Consider the following 13,287-nt stretch of genomic DNA (forward strand, 5'->3'; position numbering starts at 1 on the left):
CACCATGCCCAGCTAATTTTTTGTATTTTTAGTAGAGACGGGGTTTCACCATGTTGACCAGGATGGTCTCGATCTCTTGACCTCGTGATCCACCAGCCTCAGCCTCCCAAAGTGCTGGGATTACAGGCGTGAGCCACCGCGCCCGGCGTGACTTCTTAATCTGAGCTAGGAAAAAGGGAAACGTAATTCCTCTTAAGAGTATCCTGTAATCACTGTAGTTTTGCCCATTACAAAAGAGATTTGCCAAGATAAGTCTCTAAGATCCTTGAGACAAAGAACTTAGGGAAACTTTCCTTCGTGAAATCATTACCACTTAAAAAAAATCCAACAGTAACAGGACTGAGTGACACTGTTCTCCAGGTACAACCAAATTCAACATGTCATCTTTTCCAATATAAAATGAGAATTCAGACTTCTCTACAACTATAGGGGTAATATAGATTTTCAAAGATTTTTTCCCTTAAAGACATAGAAGCAGGATTACATCGTACAATATAGGATAACTTCCTACAAATACTGATTAAACATGTCTTTTTCCTCAAATTTCCTTTCTCTGATGCAGCTGCCATATCTCCCTCTTTTCTGATCCTTTCTCCTTGACCAACCAGTTGTATGAACTCTCTCTCCTCCTTCACTCTCGCTCTGTTCTGAAAGTAAAGATTTCTCTGCACATTCCATTTTTGTTAAAATGCAGGGCAATGGGATTGGAAAAAATGTATGATTTGGTATTTTTTTGCTTTCTCCATCAATAAAGAAAACAGAGACAGCCAATAAAAACAAATGTAATTGTTGGGAGATTCAAACTCTGCATGAAAACTAGCATTCAAGGAAAAAAAAATAGCACTTTTGCATTTGACTATTAGAGATGTAATGTAGACATATAACACAAAGCTACATAGTCTTGAGTGACCGGTAACTAAGCATAGTAAAGGTTACCCAAATATCGTACGGCATTGATCTTGTTAAATAACTTTTTTCTGAGTATACAATATAGAGAAAATTGTATTAAAATATGCTGAGAGATTGTATACTAATTCATAAAAATCCATAAAATGATGTCTTCCCCTTTCTAAAGTATTAGACAAATCACAGTATGATAAATTTACCTCACCAAAAAAACATATGGTCATTCACTATTAGGAAAAGATATCCAAAAATTAAAAAAAAAAAAAAGTTTCTTCAAAACAAAATCCAGCACAAGAATACATCATTTTTCTTTTGTATTATTTTTTTGTAGACTTTTTGTCCTCTGTCACAGAGTTAACCAACTGCATGCTGTGAGTTTAATCCAACCACCACCTATTTGTGTAAATAAAGTTTTATTGGTATACTGTAATACCTATCTATTTACATTGAAAACCCTAGCTTGAGCTTGGCTATAATGAATACATTTTAAACAATCCTGCTAACTCCATTTTGCCCACCCTGAGCTATGTAGAGCCTTCTGTTCCAAAAGCTTGCAGTCGGAGATAGCTGGCATATTTGTAACCAATTTTCTGAGAAACGGGGCCCAAGGGCCCTGTACATCCTGTATCTGCAACTGTGTAACTGTTACCCCACACTGCTACCCCACATCTTGAGTAAAAAAACAATTTTAAGTAGAACTTTTTGTTAGGCCCCCCCTTTTCCCCTAACCTACTCCTTCTGCTTCTGTAAAAATCTGCCTACCACCCCCTGACCCTAAATTGATATAAAAATGTTGACTGCCCTTTGTTCTGGGCCAAGAGGTTTTAGCTCTAGCTGACTCTTGGACGCCCCCCAAATAAAGGTGGACTCTCAACAAACTCAGTGGGTGGCATTTCTGTTTAAACTCACTCGTGTATAGCTGCTTCAGAGCTAAGTAGTTGCAACAGGAACTGTAAGATCTCCAAAGTCTAAAATATTTAGTATCTGTCCTTTTATAGGAAAACTTTGCCAAGCACTGCTCCATCATACCTCATTGATAATATAAAATTGATTTCAAATCTATTTACTACCAGAATTTTCTTTTCACTTTTTCTTATAGGTAAATTTAATTTTATATCTACTGCACAAATAGTACACTGAAACCTTTCAAAATTCAATAGATGAATCTTGCTTATTAAAATGCCATTTGAAACTAAGTGACAGCACTTGACTCATTTAAGACAGTTCTCTTTTATTAATACAGTGAAAATTACATCACCAAGGAGAGGATTTTGAGCATCTAAAACCTTTTATAATTCACACATTAAACTAATGAGAGCTGTGTGTGGATTTTTAAATATATATATATATTTTGAAATGGAATCTCCCTGTGTCACCCAGGCTTGAGTGCAGTGGCACGACCTCAGCTCACTGCAACCTCCACCTCCAGGGTTCAAGCAATTCTTCTGCCTCAGCCTCCTGAGAAGCTGAGATTACAGGTGTGTATCACCATGATGCTAATTTTTGTATTTTTAATAGAGACACTGTTTTGCCATGTTGGCCAGTTAGAGACTCCTGACCTCAAGTGATTCACCCACCTCAGCTTCCAAAAGTGCTGGGATTACAGGCGTGAGCCACTGCACATGGAGGATTTTTTAAATTAAGATGAACTTAAGTGTATCAAGAAAGTTCCTAATATCACAATTAATTAGTTTATTTGGTTAAATGTTAATCCTTTTGGCACAGATGTTCCAACTATTATTAGAGAGGATATAATATTTCGAAAAGTTATTTCAAATCTGTATAACGTATCTTTTCAGTATTAAATCCCCACCTGGTTTGTCTTATATTGTAGCTGATAGCTGATTGCAACAGAAACATTGTAATGGTTCTCTGGGGCCACCATAACAATGTACCATACCTGTGTCCAAATTTCCTTTTCTTATAACGACAGGAGACATACTGGATTAGGGCCCAACCTTACATCTTTTTAATTTAATTACTCCTTTAAAGACATTATCTCTACTTATAGTTATACTTTGAAGCCCTGGGATTAGGACATCAACATATGAATTCTGGTGTTGGGAGTACAATTCAGCCTACATCAAGCATAAAAGCAAAAAATTTAGGGGATAATGAGTTCACGTAAAACCAGCTGGTCCTTATTATAAGCCCAGTAATAAAATGTTTAAATTTTCGAGTTGCATAAATGTCACAAAACTTGTCTTACTGTTACTTTATAGCATCATCATCTTCTGATTACATTATTCTACCCTTTTAAAAATTTTTTGACAAATTCTGGAATTTCAAACTCTCAATCTTTATTTACTCAAAAGTAAATAAAGACCTCAAAAGGTCTAAGCTCTGATTTTTTTTTTAGCTTGCTCAAATTCCTTTTTAAAGGGTCTGGGAATCATGCCCTACAAACCATAAATTCTTATCAGATGAGTTTTATTTAACCATGTATATCATCACTTACTTTCCAATCTGACTCTGGCGTAACAAGGGGAAAAAAAAATCCAAGTGTTTTACCCCAAAATATATTTTCTTGCCATACCTTAGAATTTCCCTGCAAAGTCTCTTGTGAGAAAAATCCACATTCTACAGAGAACACCCCTTCCTCTTTGTTTTTCTTCCTTCCTTCCTTTCCGGATCTAGGAGATAATCAACTAAGAGCCAGGCATTTTTTTAAGTCTGATAAGGAACATTTTACAACCTGCTCTCTCTGAAGTCTTCTATCTGCTTACTATGACCAATGAAACGTGATCTCCACAATCCTTTTTCTTATCCTGAACATTTTCTTTGATCCAAGGTCTTCAGATAAACTCAACCAATTGTCAACCAGAAAATATTTAAATTTACCTATAACCTGGAACTATTTAAATTTAAATATATAAATATTTAAATTTACCTATAACCTTGAGTGTCCCACCTTTCTGAACAAAACTAATATATTTCTTAAATGTATTTGATTGATATCTCATGCCTCCCTAAAATATATAAAACCAAGCTGTACTCCAATCACATTAGGCACATCTTCTCAGGATCTCCTGAGGGCTGTGTCACAGGTATTTGGGTCAGAATAAATCCCTTAAAATACAGAGTTTAACTTTGTCAATACTTAAAGTAAAACCACTAGACCAAAAAAAAACTTTTTCCCTAATTAGCTAACCATAAAGAAATATTGTCAATCATATAGACTTTAAAAATTAAAGAGACAAAATTAATTTTGGACATAATTCATTGGATTTTTAGGAAGTTACTGTTTTCCAGGAATAACATTCAAAATAAAGTTCCCATTTGAATACTATATCAAACTTGGAATGTTAGATGCATGCTTAATGAATCTGTATACATTTTCTACTAAATTGCCCTTATGCAGAGCTAGATTACATTCTTACATTATGAAGAATATCCAAAATTGCCATTTTTGTTATATTTTTGATGAATTATTTAAGAAAAACAGCAAGTCTCAACATGTGAGCATGTAACCTAAAAATGTTTAATAACCTAAGAATATTTAAATACCTTCTTGAGAGTTTTGGTGTATCAAGGGCCCTAGCTACAAGTAATACACTGCCATCATTCTTCAGTTTTTATTTGTTTCGTTTCATTTGCTTTTAATCATTCTCTCCATGTGTCAGCTTCCTTAGGGCTTTAAGGAGGAGACTTTCACAAATTACCCTGAGTAATTTAGATTTCTTGGGAGGATGTATATATGCAAAATGCATACAGGAAGTCACCTCATCCGTTACACCAGCTCCTAGTTTTTCCAATATGGTTATGTGCAGCTGGCTTCATTGAGAAGTAGAGAAGTAATTTATTAAGTGGAGCAAGACTTGACTGCAGGTTGCTTGTTTCCTCTCATTCCCTAGTAAATAACTGATTCTGAGGCAGTAGGGTGCTGTCTGGCATGGTATGGAGCACCCCTATTATTGGGCAGATTTGATGCTAAGCTGTACTGAGATACCAAATCCCCCCTCACAATCAGCCTGTTGGTAACTTTTCACCGCTTGTGAACCTATTCTTTCAATCGGCTATGGTTAAAGTTGCAGTATTCTTTTCAATTTGTCTATGAGTTGCAGTAGTTTATGAAGGAAAAACATTGTTAAGGCCACTTTCTTTAAGAGTAATTCTGTGTATGACAACTTGGGCTTTGTAAGCTTCTCTTCTGGCTTCCTGAATATATTCAGGAATAGGGGATATCCAGCAATGTAGCAAAGCACATGAAACAAGAGTAGAACGTTTCAGAAGTAAGAAAACAGGCCCTCAGTATAATTTTCTACTAAGCTCACTATCACTTCCTGGTAAAATCAAGTAGCAGATGTTTTTGACAATAGTGGAGGAGAAAACGATTATACGAAACATACATAAATGATGTTCTTATATAAAAAATTGACTATTCAATGTTTGCTTTTAATAGATTTATAGAATTAAAATGAGTACAATAAATGCTGAGTTGCTAGCTTCCATTTAAAAGACTTAATTCAGAGCTTCAGGAAATTTACTTGTAAAATTAAATTGGATGAGCAATGTAAATGACCTGAAAATTCCAGTAAAGATCATAAATAATACAGTATAGCTGCAGTTTATCAACATAAATGGAGTCAGATATTGGAGTCCACAGAGAGTGGCAATTTGAAATAGCCTCATTTAACATTTATATGAAGATGTGAATTATAACATAATTGTAACTAAATGTATGTATATATTTGTAATTCTCTTATATATTGTTGCTGAATTTTTATGTATTTTAACCAAAGAGGCAAAAATAAGTAAATAAAATTTGGAAAATAGTTAACATATATATATTTTATCTTTAGAAGTTGTCAGGAATCTTTAGAGCCAAAGGCTATGAAAAGTAATAAATGACAGGAATTCAAACTTCAATCGTTATGATAAGCCATAGCAAGCAAAAGAACTCTATTGTCAGTTTCATATTTCTAATTATTTCACCTGATCTGGAACTTACAGACTCATTTCTAAGGATAACTGGTATAGTTTTAAGCTTGTTATCCATGTCCCTCCATATAATCTTCCGAAAGGCATTTACAGTCATAGGTCAATGAATGGCCACCAATTTCAGGACTTAACGGAGTGAAATAATAATTAACCTTTCTGTAACTGCTAATTTGACTAAATTGACTTAATAGTAATTAGCTCTAACCATTCAGATTAGTCAAATTGGGTGATGATCCATTCCAAAAATGTGAGCATTATACATCCTTGACCTTTTATCTTTTGATATTAAGTATTCTCCCCCATGTCATGCGTATCCACCTTCATCATCTATATGCTGATGACTCACAGAACAACATCTTCGGTTTGGATGTCTCTCCTATACTCAGTTTCATGATAAACGATTTCCGAAGCATGCCTGACAAACACCTCAAACTCAACTGTCCAAAGTAAGCTTAGGTTTCTTTGAAGGAGGGGTCAGCTTTGTTCAGGTATAATTTATATACAATAAAATATACTAATTTTAGGTGTATAATTTGATGAACATTGAAAAATGTAGATGATAATATAGAACATTCTCAAGACACCAAAATGTTCTGTCTTGCCTCCTATCCCCTGGCAACTGCGGATCTGCTTACTATCACTACAGTGTTACCTTTTTTAGAATTACATATGAATGGAGTTTTACATAAGGTAGTCTTTATTGTATGACTTCTTACACTTAACATAATGCTTTTGAGATTCATAATACTGTGTTTAGTTTTAGTTCGTTCCTTTATATTGAAAAGCAGTATTTCATTGCATGAATAAATTAGTTTGTTTATCCATTCAGCAATTGATAAATACTTGTTTTTTTCCAAATTTTGACTATTATGAATATAGTTTCTAGAAATGTTGACATGCAGGTCTTCTTACATATCTTGGGTAAATAACCAGGATTAAATTGCTGGGTAATGCTGTAAGTGTATGCTAAACTTCAGAAGAAACTGTCCACATGTTTTCCAAGACTGTTGTGTCTTGCATTTCCAATAGCAATTCATGAAAGTTGCAGTTGCTGCATATCGTTGTTAACCCTTGAAATAGATTTTTTCATGTTGGCCATTTCAGTGAACGTGTTTCAGTATCACATTGTGGGTTTAATTTGCATTTCCCTAGTGATAAGTGTATTTATTTGCCAAACATATGCCTTCTTCATGTATTTTACCCAGCTCTTATTGGGTTGTCTTCCTATTTTTGAGCTATAAATGTTCTTTATATATGCTGGATATAGACATTGCAAATATTTTCACCTAGTCTATGGTTTCACATTTCTTTTTTTAAACGCACTTGAAGAAAAAAAACTTTCTATAAATTTCAATTTATTTTCTTATATACATTTTGTATTTATATGATTGTTCTATTAGAAAAAGTTCTGTGTTAGCTTCTACAAGATTTTTAATTCTTTTGCTCTCATTTTAGATTAATGATTTAGGTTAATTTTTGTACATGAGGTAAAGCAAGAATCAAAGGGGTGTGTGTGTGTGTTTATGTGTGTATCTAATTGTTTCAATACCATTATTTGAAAAGATTATCTTTTTCATATTGAATGGCCTTGGAAATGTTGTCAGTAATTAATTGGCCACAAATTTGCAGGTCTGTTTCTTTTTCTTGATTTTTTGTTGCTGTTGTTGTTGTTTTGTTTTTTGTTTTTCTGTTAAGAGTCCCACTGTATCACCCAGGCTGGAGAGCAGTGGTGCAATCTCAGTTCACTACAACTTCTGCCTCTGGATTCAAGTGAGTCTCATGTTTCAGGCAACTGAGTAGCTGGAACTACAGATGAGGGCCACCACACTGGGCTAATTTTTCTTTTTTGTTGTTGTTTTTTGGTATTTTTAGTAGAGACAGGGTTCACCATGTTGCCCAGGCTGATTTCAAACTCCTGCAGTCAGGCAATCCGCCCACCTTTACCTCCTAAAGTGCTAGAATTACAGGTGTGCGCCACTACATCAAGCCTACAGATCTATTTCTAAATGCTATATTTCTTTATCTATATATGTACATATATGTACTTATGTACTGTGTACTTATCTAAAAGCACTGTCTTGAATACAGTGCTTTTTTATAGCCTTACAAAAAGTCTTGAAAGCAAACAGAATGATTCTTTATATTTTATTTCTCTTTTGCAAATTGTTTTTGTCTATTTCAAGACCTTTGCATGTCCATATAAATTTAGAATTAGCTTGCCAAATTGTATTAAAAACAGAAACATTCTGGAATTTTTATTGAGATTGCTGTGGATCCACAGATTAATTTAGGAAAATTTATATCTTAACAATATTAAGTCCTCTAATTTAGAAACACTTGATATTTCCCAATTTATTCAGGTTTTACTTAATGTTGCACTAATGATTTAGTTTTTAGGGTAGAGAACACTTGGCAAAACTTTCCTAAATATTTCATAACTTTGTCTGCTTTTGAAATGGTATTTTATAAATTTTAATCTCCAGTTACTTATAGCATATAAGAATACAATAAATTTTTGCATATTTACCTTGTATTGTGCAAACTTGCTAAACTCCTTTTTTAACCCTAGAAGCTTTTCTCTAGATTTCTTAGGATTTTCTACATAGATAATCATGGTATCTATGGATGATGTTTAATTCTTTCTTCAAATCTGGGTGTTTTGAATTTCTTTTTCTTGCCAAAGTGCAAATGATAGGAAATCTAGTACAATGTTGAACAGAAGTGGTTAGAGTAGATATCTTTGTCTTGTTCCAGATACTAAGAAGAAAGCATTTGAGACTTTGATTAAGTATCAGTGAGCCGGCTGTAGGTTTTCCATAGATGCCAGTATTAGATTGAGGAACTTTATTTGTATTCCTAGAAACAGAAATAGGTGTTGAGACATTGTATTATAGATGGTACTCAGTCTAGATCACTGCTTTTTCTATAGTTTGGATAATCATATGTTATTACATTGGTGGCTTTACTTGATGCCCCTGTGTATGAAGAGATGTTTACTTTGGCTGCTCAGAACACAAATTCTGTGAAACCTAGGATGCTGTGCTTACCTCTTTCCTGTTCCCCAACCCTCACCCGCCTTGGTAGTTGCCTCATGTGTACGCACTGATCAATCCACCCCTCTGGGGTAGCGGCAAACCTTGAGCTGAAGATTGATCTCCAGAGCTCTGTCTTACTCTGTGAAGTGCTCATCTTCAGTATACTGCGCTGAACATGCTTGCCAGCTTGGCTCTCTGAACCCCAAATTGTGTTCTTCTCAACTAAGTAAAACCACCAGGCTATATTTGTATTTTCTGTCACTGTGCAGCCACCTAGAAAACCCCTAGACTGTAAGTTAAGGCACTTATTGGGCTCATTTAATGCATCTTTTCTCAAAGATTATTGTCCTGTGTTTCATGTCGTCAAAGATCAGGAAATCCTTGTTTCACATTTTTTCCCCAGTAAATGTAATTCTTGTAGTTCTAACATGCCTGGTATTTTAGTTCATATACATTTTCCCAGACCTTTTTATCATCCTGGGTTTCCTGTCAGCAAATGTCCAACATCTATCCAGTTGTACAAACCGGAATTATCTTAATTTCATCCTTGACTTCACCCTTCTCCATCTCATATTACCACATTCTTTCAATTTTCTCTCCTTAAGAGCTTTTTCATTTCCTAAATTTCTATTTCTATAAGCCACAATTGGTATCAGGCCAAAATCATCTGCTCCCTATATTGTTGGAACTGCCTCCTACGTGATCTCTCTGCTTCCAGTTTCGTCCATCAATCACTGCTGCTCCCTTACACACATACTCTAGCCACTGCCTCCATAAATATCATTCTCAATAGTACAAACATCTGACTATGGCCTTTGTAACTGTTCAATAGTATACCATTTACCTAAATAAAAAGTTGAAATTGTTTAATAAGGTAGAGTAAATATAATACAATGTTTACAAAGGCCCTTTATTATCTTGCCACAGCTTGCCTTTCCAAATGTATCTCTCTTCTGTCTCTCCACTGCTAGCTACACTGTCAAAGCTCTAGCCAGACCTAATATTGACACTTGGTTTCTTAATGTGTTGAAACCTTTGATCAAGCCTCTACTTTGAATTTTCTTTTTTAGCCCCAGTCTTCAATGTGCTGCCATTATATCCATCATTTTACTTCCGTCTCATCATCTAGAACCTTGTATTATATTTTTGTGTGTTTTACTGGCCATGCTCCCTTTATACACTTTGGTAAGGACAAAGGCTACGTCTTGTTGGCTGCTCTGTGTTTAGTATCTGACAACATAATAGGAGATCAATATATCATTTATTTGCTGAATAAATAAATGAATTATCTTCTGAGTTTGTGCTTATAAGAGATGAGCCTATTAGCTACATAATATGCTGTAGATCGTATACCTTTAAAAGAGCTATGATATGTTCAGACTATACATATCTTTAGCAGGAGAAAATGGCAAAAAAAAAATTATAGTAACAGCTGTTGAGAATACCCAAGAGATGGTAATTCTGAGTCAAGAATGTCCCCAGTCCATTTCCGTGAATATAAAAAATATTTCAGCTTTTATCTGATAAATTTTAGGCTTTTTGACTGACGGAACCATAACTTACTGGTCTTTCTAAATCCATGTATTCCCTGCGCCAGCAGAGTTCTTGGAAAATAGTAAATCAGTGTTTGTTGAATATATAAATTATTCAAATTGCTTTATTAGATAGAAATACAGATAACTTAAGGGGAGGTTATATCGTAAATCCTACCAACTAACAATTTAGTTATGTAGGACCAGGAGACATAGCATGGAGACTATTTGTTCAGAAAAGCCATATAGAATCTGTGGGAGAGAAGAACAGTTGCGGAAAGGCATTAAAAAGAAAGAGTGTCAACTTCACAGCCCTGTGCAGAACAAGTCTTCCCCCAAGTGTTTCTTCCTCCTTAATCAGGCCACTACATTATTTAGCCATTCATTGTTTTATCTTCAGAATTAATGCTTTGAGCTTAATATATCCAGACACAAATAAATTATCAAATAAATTTAGAGGACCCCAAGTATATATTATCCCCATTTACAGATGAGGAAACTAAAACTCAGAGAGATGACCAACCATTTGCTTAGTAAGTGCCACAGCTGGGCTGTAATTAACACAGGACAGCTTTAAAGTCTGTGCTTCTAGCCACTATACTATCCTATTCCTTGACATTAAGAAGATAAAAATACAAATACATTTGAGGAAAAGTAGAGCACCACATATGGACGTTGGCACCCAAGAATAAAGACCTTTCTGCATTTGAGTTTCTTCAGCCTGCCTCTCACTCAAGCATCTTAAATAAAAGCCCGAAGGTTATTAACACAGCCCCACGTAGGTCAGTCTATTCTTGGGAGAGTCTGTTGGTAAAACAGACCTACATCACTGAGCAGAAAATTATTCTACAATCTATTCTTACATTGTCAACTTATATAGAAATCTAAGTGAAAAAAAAAACTCTCAAAATTGAAAGACCAAATGAATAAAAAAATCATACTGAAACAAACTCAATTTAAATGTAGAAAATCAGAAAGACATAAAATATTCAGTAAGTATTCATGGTTTAATGAGAATAGCATTACAATAGCTACTATTTATCACATACTATCACCAGGCACATTTCTAAATATCTACTAAGTCACTGGGTACTTAGATATGTACTAAGTTATTGGGTCCCAACTGAAGTCCTATAAAGTATGTCAATTATCTATATTTTTAGTACAGAAATAGAGGCATAAAGCAGTTAAATAATTTACCCAAAGTTACACAGAAAACAAGCAGCAGAAAAAATGTTGAATATATAAGCAAGAAAATGATATAATTTCCAAAGATCAATCAAATAATAAAATATTCCTGGAATTTAAATTATAATTGATGAAATAACTAAGTGGAGGGAGTGAAACATTCTATAGGAAATCTGGAAATTTAAAACAAATCAAGGTAAAGATGAATAGAAAGAGACAATTTAGAAGATGCTGAGGTTTAATTCTTGTTATCCCATTGGTTTAATATGTGTCTCAAAAGGAGAGCACAGAAAAAAATTGAGCAGAAATATAATAAAAGAATTATTTTTTCAGTAGATATCTTTATTTCAAGAGATTTATTGGTTATTTCCCAGACATAAGTTTTCATGTAAAAGTCTTCACAAGTGCTTAACAGAATGAATGACAGTGGACCCATACCTAGACATAGCCTCAAAAAATTTGAGAATATGAAAAAAAAAAAAGCCCAGGGTTCAGAAACAAGTGACACACAAAAAAAGAGTAAGAAACCGACTGATCTCAGACATCTCATCAGCTATACTGAATGTCAGATGCAAATGTAGCTATGCCTAAGTTGTGAGATAATTTTGAAAATATATTTTAACAATAACTATTCATAGATGGAAAATAAAGTTAGTTTCCACAATGAAGAGACTCATTGACAGTTATTTTTGCAAACATTTTTTTGAAAAAAATAAAAGAAGATCTATTCCAGCAAAAACAAAAGAACAAAATCAAAAAACAGTACACACACATTTGCAGCAAAAATTAATAATAATAATAATAATAATGATATTGAATCAGAAGTTTAATGAAAATAAGTATTGCAGGAGAGAGATCCAAGATGGCTGATTACTAGCAGCTCAGGATTGTAGCTCCCAGTGAAAGCGCAGAGAATGAGAGGATGCCACACTTTCAGATGAATTTTTGTTGCTCACAGACCAGGAGATTCCCAGCAGTGGAGCCCCACGGGTCACCAGCGCAACTCTTGTAGCCGGCCCAGCAGTTTTGCCGGCGACCCGGCGTGGCGGTTCTTGGTGCAGAGTAAATGGGACTGGGTCCCCTTTTGGTAGAAGTTTGGAGCTCCAGGAAGGCAGAGTCACCTATTCAGCTGATTGAAAAAGGGACTCAAGAAGGAAGCCAGAACGGAGATTCCTGGGCAGAAAAGCATCACGAATCTTAATGCCACTGTTTTGGCTGGCACAGTGGGTTGCTCAGATTCCGGCGCTGGGAATCAACAAGTTGGACATCCACTCAGAGACCTAATTTGAAAGTCAGTAATTACAAAGATGACAGGTGGATAAATTTACAATGATGGGAAGAAACCAGTGTAAAAAGGCCGAGAATACCCAAAATCAGAATGCCTCTCCCTCTACAGGGGATCACAGTTCCTGTAGATCAACAAGGGAACAAGGCCTGATGGAGAATGAGTGTGTTCCATTAACAGATTTAGGCTTCAGAAGGTGGATAATAACAAACTTTTGTGAGTTAAAACAATATGTTCTAGCTCAATGTAAAGAAACTAAGAGCCTTGAAAAAAGGTTTGACGAAATCCTCACGAGAATAGACAATCTAGAGAGGAATATAAGTGAATTAATGGAACTGAAGAATACAATACAAGAACTCTGGGAAGTAAGCACAGGTTTTAACAGTTGAATTGATCAAGC

The sequence above is a fragment of the Cebus imitator genome, unplaced genomic scaffold, assembly GCF_001604975.1.
Source record: "Cebus imitator isolate Cc_AM_T3 unplaced genomic scaffold, Cebus_imitator-1.0 Scaffold37, whole genome shotgun sequence".
NCBI lineage: Eukaryota > Metazoa > Chordata > Mammalia > Primates > Cebidae > Cebus > Cebus imitator.